Genomic DNA, 16068 nt, shown 5'->3' with positions numbered 1-16068 from the left:
CTGGAAAAATAAAGCCGACAGAATACCTGATTAATTCAGGAGCGAAACCTTGCGCCATCATCTGTTGTTCTCTGACTCCTCGTTGTTGGGACTCTGCTTTGCCCACTGGGTGATGTGTTCCCCAAGAGTAAGGATTGAAGTCTCCCAGCTTTAAAGTCAGAATTAGGTTCTGGGGATTTCTCCAGCCTTGGAGCTAAATTTTACCTCCCAAATTAGAGTCTGGCTAGTTTGCACCACAGTAGAAGGGCTACATGGACTGCAAGGGTCCCAGTGACCATGGCATTATGACCAATCTTCAGGAAGGGAAACGAGCATATATGTGTACTGTCTAAGTGCCAAATATTGTGCCAGTTATTCTCAAGTGCATTAGTTTTCCTAACTTGGACAACAATCTCATGGTTGAAGATTATTTTAGAAAGGACAGAGGCTCCATGAGGTAAGCAGCTCACTGAGTGCCCCACAGATGTGGCTGTCAGACACCCAAACCTGACATCTTGGCCCTGCACCTGTGGACAGACTTTGGATGGAGAAGAGTGGAATGGACTGAATTAATATCAAATGTGGTGGGAAGCCCAGGGCGGATTAGGATGTGATTAGACTTCATTTCCACATTTCCCCTTTTCTTCTCCCCAAGAGGGTCTGATAAGTTCCTCCTGTGCTCAAGTGGGACAGTGCAGTGGGCAGAGCCTCTCTAGAGGATTTGCAATTCAAGAGAGATGAGTGGATTGAAAGAGAAATATCTCCAGTGGTAGAATGTCAGGCATCTAATGGCCAGTGAGAGGACAGCTGGAGGTGGGTGGATCAGTCCTAAGGACTAGAGAGCCTGGGCATAAGGCAGTTTGCTCCTGGTATCTCCTCCCTCTTCCAGACCCACTTCCCTCTGCCCTTTCCCGTCTGGTTCCTTTGCTTTCTCTCTTTCTTTTCAGGAGTCTGAGTTGCTAGGCAACCCTGGTCTGGAGCTGGTATGGCGAGCAGTCTCCACACAGGGACGAGCAGTCTCCACACTTGGACGGGGAGTCGATGGAACCCATGATTACAGGTATCTGTGCAGAAAGGAAGACGACAGCACCCCCCTCATAGCCTCCCAGAGATACAGGAAATGACAGGTCTGGGTGAGAGAAGGAAAGCTTTGCTCAGGCCACGTGCCACCTCCCCTCCCTGTTCTCCTGCTCCCTTCTCCCACCAGCAGGACTTCCTTCCATGCAGGCCCCAGAATCCTGGTGCTCTTGGCCTCCTAGTGCCCCACTCAGACTACAGTGATCTGGACCACCCGGGCCCTAAACACCTCGCCTGGAGCTCCCTCAGCTGTTCCCCCTTTATGGGCGTGTACTCACTTAGACAGACCTCCAGGGCTTAACTTCGCCAAGTGTAAGTAGGCCCTGGAGGGGGAAGGGTAGAGCAGGAACCCTCTGTACCTGCACTCTGGAGAGGTGAGAGCTATATCAGTCTCTGTTGTGCTCCGGTGATACAGGGGAAGGGATGTGTCTGTTCGTGGTCAGCCTAAGCTGCTCCTGGAATCTAGAGGGGCAGCGGCAGTGCCCGAACTGAGTAGGGGTGAAACTCAGAGGACAGCCTAAAGACACACTTGTTGCTTCAGTGGTACAAGCTTAAACATTTACTGAGTTCGTATCCTGGGCCAGGTACTACCCATTCTGGGTGCTGGGGATTCCACAAGCATGGAAACATTCAGTCTCTGACCTCACAGAGCTAATATTTCTACCCGACAAGAACGCCAGCAAACAATAGACAATTAAACGAATAATGCTACTTCGGATAGTGGTTTTAACAGTTCCCTTCCTGAGGAACTGTCCTGCTCAGAACTGGGGGGGATCCTGGGTTTCTTTCCAGCAGTTTGCACCCTGGAGCATCTGGATCCCATCACTGTGACATTTCCCAGAAAAGTGCTGGGTAGTCCTGGTGGCAGAGGTGCTCCTAAGTGTGTATGTGTGTGTGTGTGTTTGTGTGTCCTCCAGGGACCCCCATCGTGTGGCATAGGCTTGAGGACGTGAGGGGTAGGGCTGATGGCACTGCCCAGGCTGAATCGGCCTCCTGAATGAAAGTTGAGGCTGTCAGTCCAACACAGCTCTGGGGAAGCACGTGATCTAGACCTGGCTAATCAGAGCTCAGTGATTAGTTAAGGAGGGGCACGTGGTCTAAGGTAGCCAATCAGAGTCCACTTCTGTGCTCCGGGTAGGTGGAGTTCTTTTTCTGCAGGGGTTGCGGAGCCGCGGGGGGCCATGGGCGTTCTTTGCTCTCCTGGAGGAGGTCTCAGCCCACCCAGAGGAAATCAGAGCCAGGCAGAGAAGTGAGACAGCTGAGCCTCAGGCCAGTGCACCTTTGGACCTTTGGGTTTCATAAGCCAATATATTCCATTTTATTTTATTTTTAAATTTTGTTATTTTATTAATGCTTAAGCCAGTTTGCATGGGTTTTTTACTACTTGGCCCAGTTCAGATTTCTCTACCCACATAATGTCATCACTTCTCCCCTCTCCTGTATCCCTTTGCTGCCCAAGTATCCAGGGCTCTCCTCCAGACTGAGGAGTTTCCTTAGTCCAAACTCCAAGTTTCAGGCCAGGGACCACTTATTCCCTCTTCTTTCTGGCAAAACAAACCTGTGCTGTGCTCCAACTCTTCAGGGCCCTGCCCTCTGCCAAGGTTTATTTGATTAAGTTATAGTAGGCTATTGATGACTAAAAATTGCTCTGGCCATCAGTAATCCTGTGTGGCACTTTCACAATTGCACTGCAGTCCTTCATGCCATAATCCATGGACCTGGATACCTGATGTTGGAAGTTCAGGCGCTGTGGCAGGCTGCAGGGAGGTGGCTTCATAGGATGTTCCTCCTAGTGACTCTGAAGTTCCTTGGCTGTATGTTCAGTTTCTCTGCCTGTGTCCATGGCTGAGGGCCAACTACCTTGGCTTGCAGTGGAATGCCAGAGCCTCTACCACTGTGAGGAGGTCACGTCCTTCTCATAGAAGGAGGGAGAAATGTTCTGAAGGGAAAGCTTTTGGAAACAGGCATCGGATGAACTTCTGAGTCCTGGAGTGGCCTGGACTAGTCAGTGACCTTGCAGAGCATCACTCTTCTCCTTTATAAAATGTGAGCTGACCCCTAAGTCCTCTTCTAGCACTCACATCTTGCCTGTAACTCTAAGTGGCCCGTGGACCTTTGTGTTTTAGTGTGACAAGTGTCCCCATAGGAGTGTGAGGTATATTTAAATGGATACTTTTCACAGTTCACTCACATTTCACAATCCACTCATAGTTTTCTTGCTCCCTTCCGCTGGTTTCAGGGTCATTTTGTGACTTACTCATGTTCATTCCATGCAGGGCAGTGAGGGGGAAGTGTTAGGAGTTTAGCCCCAGCAGTTAGGACATCTGGGTTCCAGTCCCAAAGTGACCGCTATCCAGATAGCCGAGACCTTGAAAGAGGTACCTACAACTCTTGATCTGTGTTCTTATTTGTGAAAGGGGAATAAGACCATTTTGCTTTGCTCACAGATTGTGGCTTATGTGACACATTAAATGCAAATGCAATGAAGAGATAGAGGCTGTGTAAAAATACCAGGGAGCTCTCGGCTCTTGACTTGGAGGAGGCCAAGGTGCAACTTTCTTCGGTTATCCTGCATCTGAGTTCATCCTACCGCAGCTGCCTCTGCCACGCTGCCCACATTTGACCTTGAGGAGATTAAAGTCACATACCTGAGCTGTATCTGTGGGGAAGCCAGTGCTATGTCTGTCATCGGCCCCCTGAACTTGTCTCCAGAAAAGGTTGATGATGATGTCACCAAGGCAGCAGGTGGCTGGTTGGGTCTAAGGTTACAGTGGAACCAACCATTCAGAAGAGACAGAGACATATGGAGGTGGTACCATTGCCTCTGCCCTGATCATCATCAAAGTCATCAAGGAACCACCCAGAGACAGAAAAAAGCAGAAAAATATTAAACTCAGTGGAAATACCACTTTTGATGACACTGTCAGCATTGCCTGACAGATGCAGCACTAATTTTTAGCCAGAGAACTCTCTGGAGCCATTAGAGATGACTGCACAGTCTGTGGGTTGCAGTGTTGATGGCTGCCTTCATGACATCATACATGACATCAATAGTGTTACAGCAGAATGCCCACCTAGTTAAGAACTACAAAGGAAAATGTTTCAATAAAGAATCATTTGACAATTAGAAAAAAGAAAAAGAAAAAAAGAAAAAAATACCAGGGGAAATTGTTACAGTTTGGTAATACGCCTTGGAAAACAGAGTTTGTCTTCTGACACATCCAGGAAGCAGGTGGTGCAAAACACTCTCTGACAATGGGTAGTGAGATGGGGGCTCAGAGAGGGAAGGATATCAGCACAGCATCACACAGCAAGTCCCTGGACTGAGGTGCAGTCTGCGGGCAGAGCAGGAGGCCCTCCTACTGGTGTCCTGTTGGCTTACTCTCCCAATTTCCAGGTTAGAGATTTGAATCAGATACAAAAGGCAAATGCTTAGGCAAGGAAAAAGTGTTTCGCTAGCTTGCTCCACAGGGAGAGTCTGTGATATGATATGAAGCCGAAAATAGAGTGCCTCAGGAAAGAATGATCAGCCGCTGACTGTCTTGTGGTGGGTGTGGGGGGCCTCCTCCAGGAAGACAGGAGTTGAAATGAGAATAGAACGCGGTCGCTGCCATGTTGTACTGCTGAGTGCAGACGCTCTGGGCTGGGATTTGGAATCCGTGTCACAAGAAAGGGGTCCCGCTGGAAACGCTCGTTTAGCAATGCTGTCCTGCTGGGGTCTGTGGAACATCCTGACACAGTCCAGGGCTTGAACAACGGCCAAGGATTTATCCAGAAACAGCAAGCCCTGTACAAAGACGATCCTGGATTTAGAACAGATGAAAGGTACTTTGAGGGAGTTCAAAGAACGGGCACATGCTCCCCGATGGCTTCTTGCTGGATATTTTGAGAGGTGACTGGGGCACGCTTTCCCTCAGCTTCTCCCAGGGGTCTTTTCCAATACGGTTTCTCTCTATTAGTATATTCCAGAGCTCACGGGCTCAGAAGTCTTAATATGGAAATTCCTGCAGCGGTGGGAACAGGCCTCTCCCAGTTGGGGTTTGCTAAGGCCATTATTCTGACGATGTTAATGGTGATGATTAATTGGCACTAATGATGGAGATGGGGAAAGTAATGAGGCCAACCTGATTGGGTGACGGGAAAGATAGAGCTTGCGGGCACATGGTGAGGATGATGATAGTGACAGTGGTGACAATAGCAGGGAGCTAGGTTTTAGAAATTTGTTGGGAAATCTGGGGGACAAACCTTAACTTGAACTTTACTTTCTTGTCTGGGAAAGTAGATAATTGGCAAAAAAAAAAAAAAAAAAAAAAAAGTCTACCTCTGGGAAAGAGGAAAAGAAAATACCTTTTTCTGTGGTCAGTTCTGTCTGACCAAATACTTGGTGTCAGTTCTACCAGGTATATTACAACATGGCACCAGCTTTCTGGCGGGCCCAGAGCAGTGTGCACTAAGGTACCAGCTCAAGCTGATATTAGTGGCGGAACAAACCACTGACCTCCCAAATGTAAGATTAATACAAGAAGGCGCCAATCATCCTCATTTTCCTTCTCTGAAGAGTGTCTAGAGAGGAAGGATGTGAAAAGTCAATCATCAAACTCTTCTTCAACATCTGAGACAATCCCACTGCCTTCGGAGAGCATTTCATGTGAGGTTGTGCTTGCAATAAGTCCTCTGCCCCCTATTTCCACCCTTGAGTCCCAACATCCTTGCTTTTCCTAGTAATTGGGTCCAACTGGTGAGATGGCAGCATTAAGGCAAAGGAAATCTGAGGTTTGACTCCTCATGTCACTGACAGCATCCTCAACAACAAGGGACAAGTTAAGGTCTCTGAGGGCTAGTGAAAGAGGGGGCAACATGAGTTCCAGGTAATCCCAATTTCACTGATTCCCAAAAGCATTAAAAGAAAAAAGATTAATGAAATTTAATCTGTTACCATCAAGTAAAGAGAGGCACTGGCAGCATCACTCAATTTTGGTGAGATTGTAAAACGTGAGAAGCTTGATTTCAGAGTTCCTAGCCTTATTTTCCTTTCATTTTTTCTTCTCTGTGGATGTCCTCACCCACGAACCCCTGCCTCAGTTGTGCACAGTTATCCCTCCAGTCCAGGGACGAAATCCCAGGAACATATTCTGTGATGTTAGGACAGAATAACAATAGTGCTGTTGCTGGTTCTGTCACACCATGAACATGTGCTCCCTTCCCAGGGAGCTTTCTCTGTAATGAAAGGGGCTGGAGAGGAAAGTGCTTACCCCTTGAGGGGATCTGAAATGATAGATTAGCACAGAGAAGGCCCTTTGCCCTACAAACTACATCACGAAGGTGGTGCTATGTGTTAGGGCTGTGGCAATGGTGGCTTAATGGAATTGAGGGCTCTGCCCTTTGGGACTCCTCCTAGTGACTCTGAAGTCAATAGCTTGCCTCCCTATTGACTGGGGGAATGAAGATAGCAATATCCTGCTAACATGTTTGTTGATAAAGAGGGTCCACCTTTTTCTAGAAAGTGGCTTCTTCCTGAGAAAAGTGTGAGCTCAGTGCTGTCAGTTTCTTCATTGGTCCTCTTGTTTTATTAGCTCTTCGTTTTTAGTGAGTGAAACTTTTGTGCATGCTGGGTAGCTAGAGGAGTAACTGAAAGGAATTATGCAGAAGGAAACAAAGTTCAGACTCTAGAAGGATAAAAACGATTTGCTTTGTTAGTTCTCTTAGGTCAGGAAGTTCTTAAGAATTGACTCATCAACATGCATAAGTTTGAAACTAAGGAATACAGTAGCATTTAGAACTCCCATTCATTCACTTGTTCATTTATATAATAAATATACATGGATTAATTTTTATAGAGCCAAAGGATTTAGGACTGAAAGTGTTCTGGAGAGGAGAGCTGTGAGGCAGCAAAGGAGAAGAGGAAGTATAAGTAAGTTCCAGTTATCAATTGTTGTGTGACAAATCTCCCCAAACTTAATGACTTAAAATATAGCAATCACTTTATTATTTTCACCTCTGCAAGTTCAAGGATTGACTAGGCTCAGCCAGGCAGTTGTTGTTCAGGGTCTCTCAGGTATTTGCAGGCAGATAGTTGGTGGCAAGGGGCTGGAGTCATCGTAAAGGCTTTCTCACTTGCATACTGGTGGTTGTTGCTGGCTGTTGACTGGGACTTCAGCTGAGGCTCTTAGCCAGCTGATCACCTACACTTGGACTCTCCATATGGCTTAGGCTTCCTCACAGAATGGCAGCTGGTTTCCAATAAAAGGGCATCTCAAGGAAACTGGGTGGAAGCACTATCCTCTTGTATGTTCTGCCTTCAGGAGTCACTTAGTATCACTTCTGCTGTTGTCACAGGCTGGCTCAGGTTCCAGGGCAGGGGACATGACTTACTTCTTCACTGGAGGAATATCAATGCCAATTGTAAGAAGAGCACATGAGATGGGGGAACTTGTTGCAGCCATCTTGAAAAAGGTAGGTAGATCCAGGTGTGAGTGGTCTTGAGTGAAATCTTGCTGAAGAACTAATACTAATTAATGAAGACTAATCTGGAATAATTAGTCAGCAATACTAGGAAGCATATGATCAAATGGGTGATTGTATCACATGGATACTTATGGCTGAAAGAGGGAGTCAGGACAGACCTCATGGAAGAAGTAAGACTTTGAGCTGACTTTGAAGCCTGTGTAGGGTCCATTTGGTTATGTTTAGTTTATATTCACTTTTCACCAGCACAGAAAAGAAATGATAATAAACAAAATTATAATTATTGGTAATTCCTCCCATTACCAACGAGATAATTACTTAGCATTTCCAGGTCCATGTCCCCCAGTTTTTTTCCCTGGGAATGTATTACAAATTTGCAATCCTACTTAACATTTTTACTTAAAATATTTTGTGAATGTTTTCCTAAACTATTAAATATTTTTCTAAAATATAATGCTGAAAGGCTACAGAACATTCTATCATGTGACTATGCTATGATTTACTTTTAAATCACTTACTGTTGGAAATTTAAGCTGTTGTGTTTTTTTTTCTATTGTAAAAAACACTGATGAAAACCTTTATGAAGAGATCTTGGTGCTCATCTATGATTATCCTCTTAGGATTAATTGCTAAAGGTAGAATTATTGGTCAAGAGTTATCCATATTTTAAAAACCTTTTACATATCTTGTCATAGTGGCTTCTAGGACAGGTCATGCTGGCTGCCCATCCCGCCGGGGTGAGTCCCTGTTTATTTGCAGGTTTGCCAATATTGATTGTTACTGGCTGCAAAGGACAGTTTCCTATCTGAGAGACCAAAGTGGAACTTTGGGCTTTACTCCGATTTTATCTTATTATTAGAAGGGTAGCATTTTCCCATGTATTTCTTTAGCATCTGAGTTTTTTTTTTTTAAAGTGATTTGCTAGTTTAAATTCGTTGCCTATTTTTTTCCATTGGTATTTTCCTCCTATTGATTAGTAACAGCTGTTTATAAATTATTACTCTTTTGTTTAGCATATATGGTGCTTTTTTCTCATTTGATCTTTCTGTTTTCCAGGTTTGTTTGTGATGTGTTTTTTAGATGTAGGGAGGTTTTTAAGCTTTCGTGTGGTCAAATCTAGTAATCTTTTTATTTATGTATTTTTCTTTTGCTCTTATGTATGAAAGGCCTTATTACAATAATAACGGATTAATTTTACCTTGTTTTTCCTTTGTGTTCACACATGTACCTACGTCCATACTCATACATAAAACACTGAATTCTCAAATCAGTCTGGGCTATATCTTAAGATACATTCTGAGGAGGGGTCTCCTAAAGATCGTTTCCCAAATATTTACCCAGATGTTGGATGACAGGATTTAGATCAGTAGTACAGGGAGAAGCCAGCACCCTTAAATGGAGAAATTGTGTGATTCTGGCTGAAGCAGAGGTGGGCTTGTGGGGGTTGTGTAGGGGGCAGAGCTGCAGGGGTGATTGCACTTACCTTCTGGAGGTCCTGGGATGCCAAGCAAAGGGAGGTGCCTTGTAGGCATTAAGAACCATTTCAGGTTAGGGAATAGGGAAATTATTTTTTTCTGTTCCTGAACATCTCTTGAGGACTTGTGAGGAGTCAGGTACTCTGGTAAATATACATAATATTTCATTTAATTCTCACCACTGCCAATGAGGCAGGTACTGTTACTATCATCGTTCTATAGATGAGATGATTGAGGCTTAGTAAATGGTAGGGTTGAGACTGAGTCCAACTCTGGCTATTTCTAGAGCTCTGTGTTCAACCACTGTGTTTATTCATTTCTCAATATAATTAACGTAAGAGTTTCAGAAAGTTCATCTGGAAACATTATACAGGTTAGAAGGAAGCGGGGAGTGATTGAGGTCAGGAGCTTCTGAAATACTGGAGGATGCAGTGATGAGGGCCTATACTGAGGTGAGGTTGGGGATGGACCATGACGATGCGGAGGGAGGAGGAGAAGCTGGGAGCAAGCAAGGCAGGGAGGGGAAGGGGAGCTTGCTGGGCTTAGTATCCTTCAGTTTTGGCTTTTATTCTAAATATGTGATGAGGGTCTTGCCCAGAGTCTTCATCAATTGATCTTAGCAGTTACCACTCTCCTGAGACTTAAACAGACATTTCCAAGGACCAGGCAGACATTCTTGTGTAGAAATTGAGAACAGGACCCAAATTCTTTTTTCCCATTCATCCAGATCCTCAAAGGAAGCCAGTGTGATTAAAGCAAGGCTTTCCCCAAGGGATGGAGCTGTATCTTCATTCTTTCAATGAACATTAATGAAGCACATAGTCTGCTGCGAGGGACCCAAAGACACATTAAAACAGAGCCTGCCTGCATGAAGGTGAGAGCTGAGCAGAAGTAGTAACTTGCACTTGTACATAAACATCACACAAAATGGAAAGTTCCAAATCGTCCCAAAGAAGCATAGTTAATGGGTTATGGGAGGTCTGAAAAGAGAATTATTCCTGTTGGGAGGGCTGGGAACAGATAGAATCATGAACTAATAACTAGTTCCTAAGTCAGGGTCGTGCTGGGCTTGCTAGAAGGAACAGATAAGAATCTTGTGTAATGAGAACTTTAGTTCTTTGTTTGCAAGCCCTGCGACCTGCCCTCCTACAGGCACGGATGACTGCCTTGACATTTGTCCCTCCTTCCCCAGCCCCTGAGGTGGTTTACTCTTCAATTATGGTCCTATCATGCTGTAATTACAGTAACAGAAGCAGCTCAGTTGTTTTCTTTCTTTATGCATCTAAGATGTTCTAAGAAAGAGGACAGAAACAGATGAATAAGAAATAAACTGCAGCTCAGTACACAGAACATGCATCTTTATCAGAAGAATTACAGAACGGATGTTGCTTTTCTTCTCCACCCAGGGACAAACTGAAGTCCTAATTGTATTTCAAAGTCTTCTCAAGTAACTCAAACTGCATAGATCACCCACAGCCCTTATATTTATAACCCCAATTTGATCTTGTGGTTCTTGGTAAGGGAGCAATCATAAATAGGCTTAGGTCTGCAAGAGCTCCCTACAAGAGGCTCTTTTGCCCCACCAGACAGGCCCATGAAGAGAGAGAGAAGGTCCCTCACTGCTTCGGGGGTCCTGGGTTTGAGTCGCAGCCCTGTAAGTTCCTAACTATCAATTCCAAGTTTTACTAAATGTCTCTAAGCACCAGTTCATTCATCTGTGAAAAGGGGTTAAATATCAGCACTCACTTCATGAGAATGTTGTGAGAATTATGTGAGGTCGTGGAATAAGCATTCAATACATAGGCAAGATTAATGCAGAATGAGAACAAGCAGAGATCCCAGTTGGATGCAATTCCATCTATTTCATTGAGTTTTCATAGTGCTGGACCACTTCCTTTTGGGCTGGAAGTCCCCATTCCGTGGTTGTGTCATCAGAGTACTTGGAATGTGTCTTTCCTATCTTGTGACAGGGTGAGTACACCCTGATGAATATGTTCTTTGTGTTATCATTTGAAATCTCTTCTGAGGTTTTTACAAGTGCCCTAGGTTTGGGAACTGTACGTTTGAAACTGCAAACTGGCCAGTGTTCCCTTTTACCCTGTACATAACCCACCAGGGCAAGTGGCTCACTCTGCTGGATCTGCCAGTTTTACTTATCTGTACCCTTTACTAGACAGTGAGTCCAGGAGGGAAGGGATGGGTCCATGTTGTGTATCTCGGCGTTCCCAGAACATAACATAGAACCTGGCATGTGGTGGACATTCACTGAATATTTATTGAATGGATGGCATGATGCTGCATCAGTGCCCAAGGATTAGTGACAGACACCTGTTGGGCCCTTTATTTTTTCACTTATCTAAACTTCACGACAACCTTATGAGCTAGGTACTTTCATTTCCAATTTATTAATAGAGAAACAGAGATTCAGAAAGGTTTACCAACTCACCCAAGCTCAAAGAGTGACGTGCTTCCTCTCTCTATACATTGTCTCATTCATCCTTAAATACTCATTATCATTATACCACTTATTAGCCAATTGGCACCTGGCAAGTCACAAATCTTAGAAAGAATCACATGTTCTTATGATGAGAGCTGCCTTGCTGTCTTGGGAACGTTTTAATATTTTCTGGATATTCACAATCCTGAAAAATAAGTGACTCATCATGATATTGTTTTGATGAAGCCTGAGAATGGCTTGTCTATTTTTAACATTGAGTGGCAGTAACTAATAATACTAGGTTCTTTTAGCCTATTCAGAGAGGAGAGAGAAGTGAAAGGTCATGGGGGTTAAGGAGTATCTGTAAGGAAGGAGGGCTGGGTCTACACAGCACCCAGGAGAGAAACTGTCTCGTTATCTCAAGCACCTTGTCCCAAAGCTGGGTGCTCCAGGCCACATCAGGGTCTGCTTTCTGGGAACCTTCACAACAATTGTCCCCAGCACTGTCTACTTTGTGATTGTTCTCAGTTTCATCTTGGGCACATCTCTCTCTAGCTATACTCTTTCTGTGTTTTCTCCCTTTCTGGTACATTTCTGTTTACATAGCTCAGGTTCTTTTTCAGCATTTCCAGCAGCTTTCAAATTATTGGCACTGTGTGATAATCAACTTTTATTTTTTGGAAGTATGAATGATTGAACAAATGAATGAATAAGTAAATATATTTGGAGAAGAATTCAAAATATGTCCAAGCAATGTGTAGTGCAGAACAGAGAAGGCAAGAAGGGGGTTGTTGGTGTTTCCTGGTGGTTAGCATGTAGGCTCTGGGATCAGAAGGCCTGAGATGGACCCTGGCTTTACTACCCACCAGGCCTGAGATCTTGGGTGGATTACTCACCTTTGCAAAGACAATGTGAAATATAGCAATAGCTCTATCACTTATCTATTGCTGTGTAACAAACCACCCCAAAGATCGGTGGCTTAAAACAACCATTTTTACTGACCATGTAGCTGGGGGTCAAGGAAGGCTGTCTGATATAGGCTGGGTTTCACTGAAGTGGCTCCACGTCTCTTATTTTTCTCTAGTACCAGTGGGCCAGCCCGGGCACAATCCCCTAGGGATTACAGAATTGCAGGAAGACAAGAGGAAACATACAAGGTATTCTAGGGCCTAGACTTGGAACTTGTTGCTGTCATTTTCACTCATATATCATTGGTCAAAACAAGTCACATGGCCACACTCAAAGTTAAGGGGAGAGGGAATACACTGGGCTCATAAGAGCACCTCAGTGGTATGGATGCTGCAGGTGGGGTGGGGATGAAACACTGGATCCAATAATGCATTTTATCATACTACCGTTCTGAACCATGGGAAAAATGGAAAGAGATGGTCCTTGTCATGGTCCTTGCCTGGGTATTGTGAGCACTTCACATGTGATTGGTTAGGTTACGTATCTTGTAAGCAATGCATAAGCCATAGCTACTGTAGCTGTTGTAACCGTTATTGTCAGATGTGCAGGCATGTTATCCCAAAGATCAAGACTCATCGAGAACTAAGTTGGAAGGAACCAGTGAAGCAGGCTGTGTCTGGGCAGGAAAAGGAAAATTTACTCACTTAACAAACATTTATTGAACACCTGTGTGCCACACACTGCACTTGCCATACATTTGAGGACAAAGCAGACAAAGATTTTTGGCCATGTGGAGATTACATTTCAGCAGAGGAAGATATAGGCATAAAACAACAGGAAAATAAGTAAATGATACAGTATGTTGATGCTATGAGAGAATGTAGAGGAGAGTAAGGGGATGGGGCATGATGCTATGCGGGCAGGTTGCAGGATTAAATAGGTTGGTCAGGTGGGCCTTCTCGAGGAAGCGAGAGCAAAGACTTGAAAGAAGGAGATGGAGGGAGGCAAGCAGACATTGAGGGGAAGAAAGTTCTAGTCAGGGGACTCCAGAGCAAAGGGCCTAAGGGATGCAGAATGTGCTTGAGGAACAGCATGGAGTTCAGTGTGACTGGAGACCATGAACGAGGGGAAGAGTAAAGGAGTTGAGGTTGGAGAGGTCATAGGGAAGAGGGCCTTGCTGGTCATGACAAGGGCTTCAGTTTAGTCTTAGTGGAGTGAGGGGCTCCTGGAAGGTTTTGAACACATGACATGGTTCTTATGTCCAATGCCATGAAACATGTTTTAAAACACATGGCTGCTGTGTTAAGAATACTTCCAAGAAGGTAAGGGAGGCTGTGAGAATACTCAAGGAAGGACGTAATAGTTAATTGAGGTTGGGTGGTGACAACAGAGGGGGTGAACATCTTGAATTTGCATGTGTTTTGAAAGTTGAGCCCACAGAATCCACTGGCAGATTAGATATAGGGTGTGACAGAAAATGAGGAGCCAAGGATGACTTCACAGTCTGAGTAACTGAGACTGGAAATGGTGTGGGCAGAATAGGATTGGGGTGGGAAAAAATTGGGTGTTCAATTTTGGACATGTTGACTTTGAGAGGGTTCTTAGACATGCAAGTGGAGATTGTCATGTAGGCAGTCAGAGACACACGTCTAGAAATCAGAAGCAAAATCTAGATGAGAGATGAATTTGGGATTCATGAGCCCACATCAGTACTTGAAGTCATGGGCCTGGTCATATCAGCAAGGGGGTGAGTGTTGTTAGAAAAGAGGACCAACGCGATGCTCCAAAGCCCTCCACATGCAGAGAGAGTGTGGAGTCCCAGGAGGTGGACGGTGTTGTCCAATGCTGCTGGAAGGGCAAGTGTGATGAAGATTAGGAATTGATGGGTGGACACAGCAATGTGGAGGTCACTAGGGATCATGATAAGAAAAGTTTTGCTTGAGAGGTGTTTGTGAAGAGTGGGTTTAAGAGAAAGTGAGGAGAGGAATTTGAGAGAGGATAATCCTTTGAGGAGGCCTGTTGCAGAGACAAAGAAATGGGTCAGTAGTCAGAGAAAAGCTGGGTCAAGAGAGTTTTATTTTAATGAAAGACATGTGGCATAATGGCATGTTTATGTGCTGATGGTAATCATCCAGTAGAGAGTGAAAAACTGATAATGCAGGAGAGAATAGGAGAAAGGATAGTGACATGGAAACCACCAAAGGAACTGCTCAAGCTTTTCCGCCTTTTTACTCCTGGTATTCTTTACCCCAGTAGGGATATTCATTACACTGTTATGATTCTCTCCTGTCAAATGATTGCATCAAGTCCCATTGGTAGTCTCAGTCCCATCATTAACATCCGTGTTTCCTCTATTGTTGTCTATTATCCTTCCACTCAAGGCACAGCAGCACCAGGGCATTTATTTTCTAAATATGGAACCCTGAACCATTTCCTGTGCTTCCCTTCATTGCACAGAGAGGACCATGAGAAAGCAGAATTGGGCTCCATGACCTTAGTCCATGAAGCAATACAGACAGACTCTATTTTAAGACACCAAGGTCATGTTGAGACAAACTGGGACTGACCATGAAAGAAAAGGATAGGTAGGGTCGATGGCTTTGGAGATTGTAGTGAGAAATGGGTCAGGTGAGGGCTGTCCTGTTCAGAAGCAAGGTGGGGACAGTGGTGTTGGGAGGGGTGGGGTCTCCAGTGTCTGTGACTTCCAACTAAAGGATCTTACTTTTGTCCTTGACTTTACTGAACTCGCATCCACATCCTGCCCTACAGCATGTTCCCCCACCCCAACTGAAATCACTCTTGTTGTGTCCTAGGAGCAGTTTCTCTCTCAGCCCCACATGGGCTGTGAGCTTTCTGAAGCCAAGGACTGTACTCCTCGTATGCTCCAGGGCACTAAGCCCCTGTCTGGAGAAGGACAGTGGACTGATTAATACTTGGCAATTCTCAGATGAGGGATGACAGGGGTCAGTTATGAGCAAAGCCTACAAACCGGAAGAGGTTTCAGCCCCATCTTCAAGTCAGCTGGGAAAAGGGCAGGGTGAGTTTGATGGGGAGATTTCATCCTAACCGTTTATATCAAATTTATAGTGAGACTGGAATCTGATCTTTCTGATCTATTGACGTATCAAGGGTCAGTCTTTTCTCCCCTGTCTCATCATTCCACACCAGGAGCATGGTGGTCAGCCTCTCTGAGAGGTAGTGAGCTCTCCCTCCCTGGGGATAATCTATTGGAGGTTGGTAGTTACCAGTCATGGATGCTGGGGATTGCTACATTGCTGTAGATGTTCTCTTAGGACCCTGTTGTTTTTCTGTGATGTGTCCAGTTCCACTTAGATGGGTGAGTGATGGGTTCTTTGATGCTTACTCCACCCCAAGCCTATATCCCTCAGCCCCACCTACTCTCTAACCCTGTAACCCTATGGCTGCTGCTTAGTTCTCCCAAGTCTGCAGTTGACTTCTGCATCCCAAGCTACACACTCCCATGACCCTTATCTGAGGCTGGGGGCACAGGAGAGGGATATGGAGGTTAGTGTCAGGAACAAGATAGACTGAAGCCATTTTTCGGCCACGTCCGTGGGCAACACGTCCATGGGTATCTGTGTTCTAATGACCAAACTGATCCCAGGTGTCACATGACTGAGAGGCCACCAGTGAGCGCTTGTGTCTGGGTCTGGGTCTGGGAAGTGGGTCTCCTGGTCTGTCTCCACTCCCAGTATCATCTCTAAA

General features: G+C 45.0%; 1 pseudogene; it reads left to right on the top strand.

Moving 5' to 3' along the window:
* Nucleotides 1-431: 431 nt before the first annotated feature.
* On the top strand, nt 432-4138 carry LOC103013450 (60S ribosomal protein L12-like; annotated as a pseudogene).
* The last annotated feature ends 11930 nt before the right edge of the window (nt 4139-16068 follow it).

The sequence above is a fragment of the Balaenoptera acutorostrata genome, chromosome 13 (assembly GCF_949987535.1).
Source record: "Balaenoptera acutorostrata chromosome 13, mBalAcu1.1, whole genome shotgun sequence".
Lineage (NCBI taxonomy): Eukaryota > Metazoa > Chordata > Mammalia > Artiodactyla > Balaenopteridae > Balaenoptera > Balaenoptera acutorostrata.
Note: the sequence above shows the minus strand (reverse complement) of the source record. Positions and strands in the feature narration are given on the sequence as shown.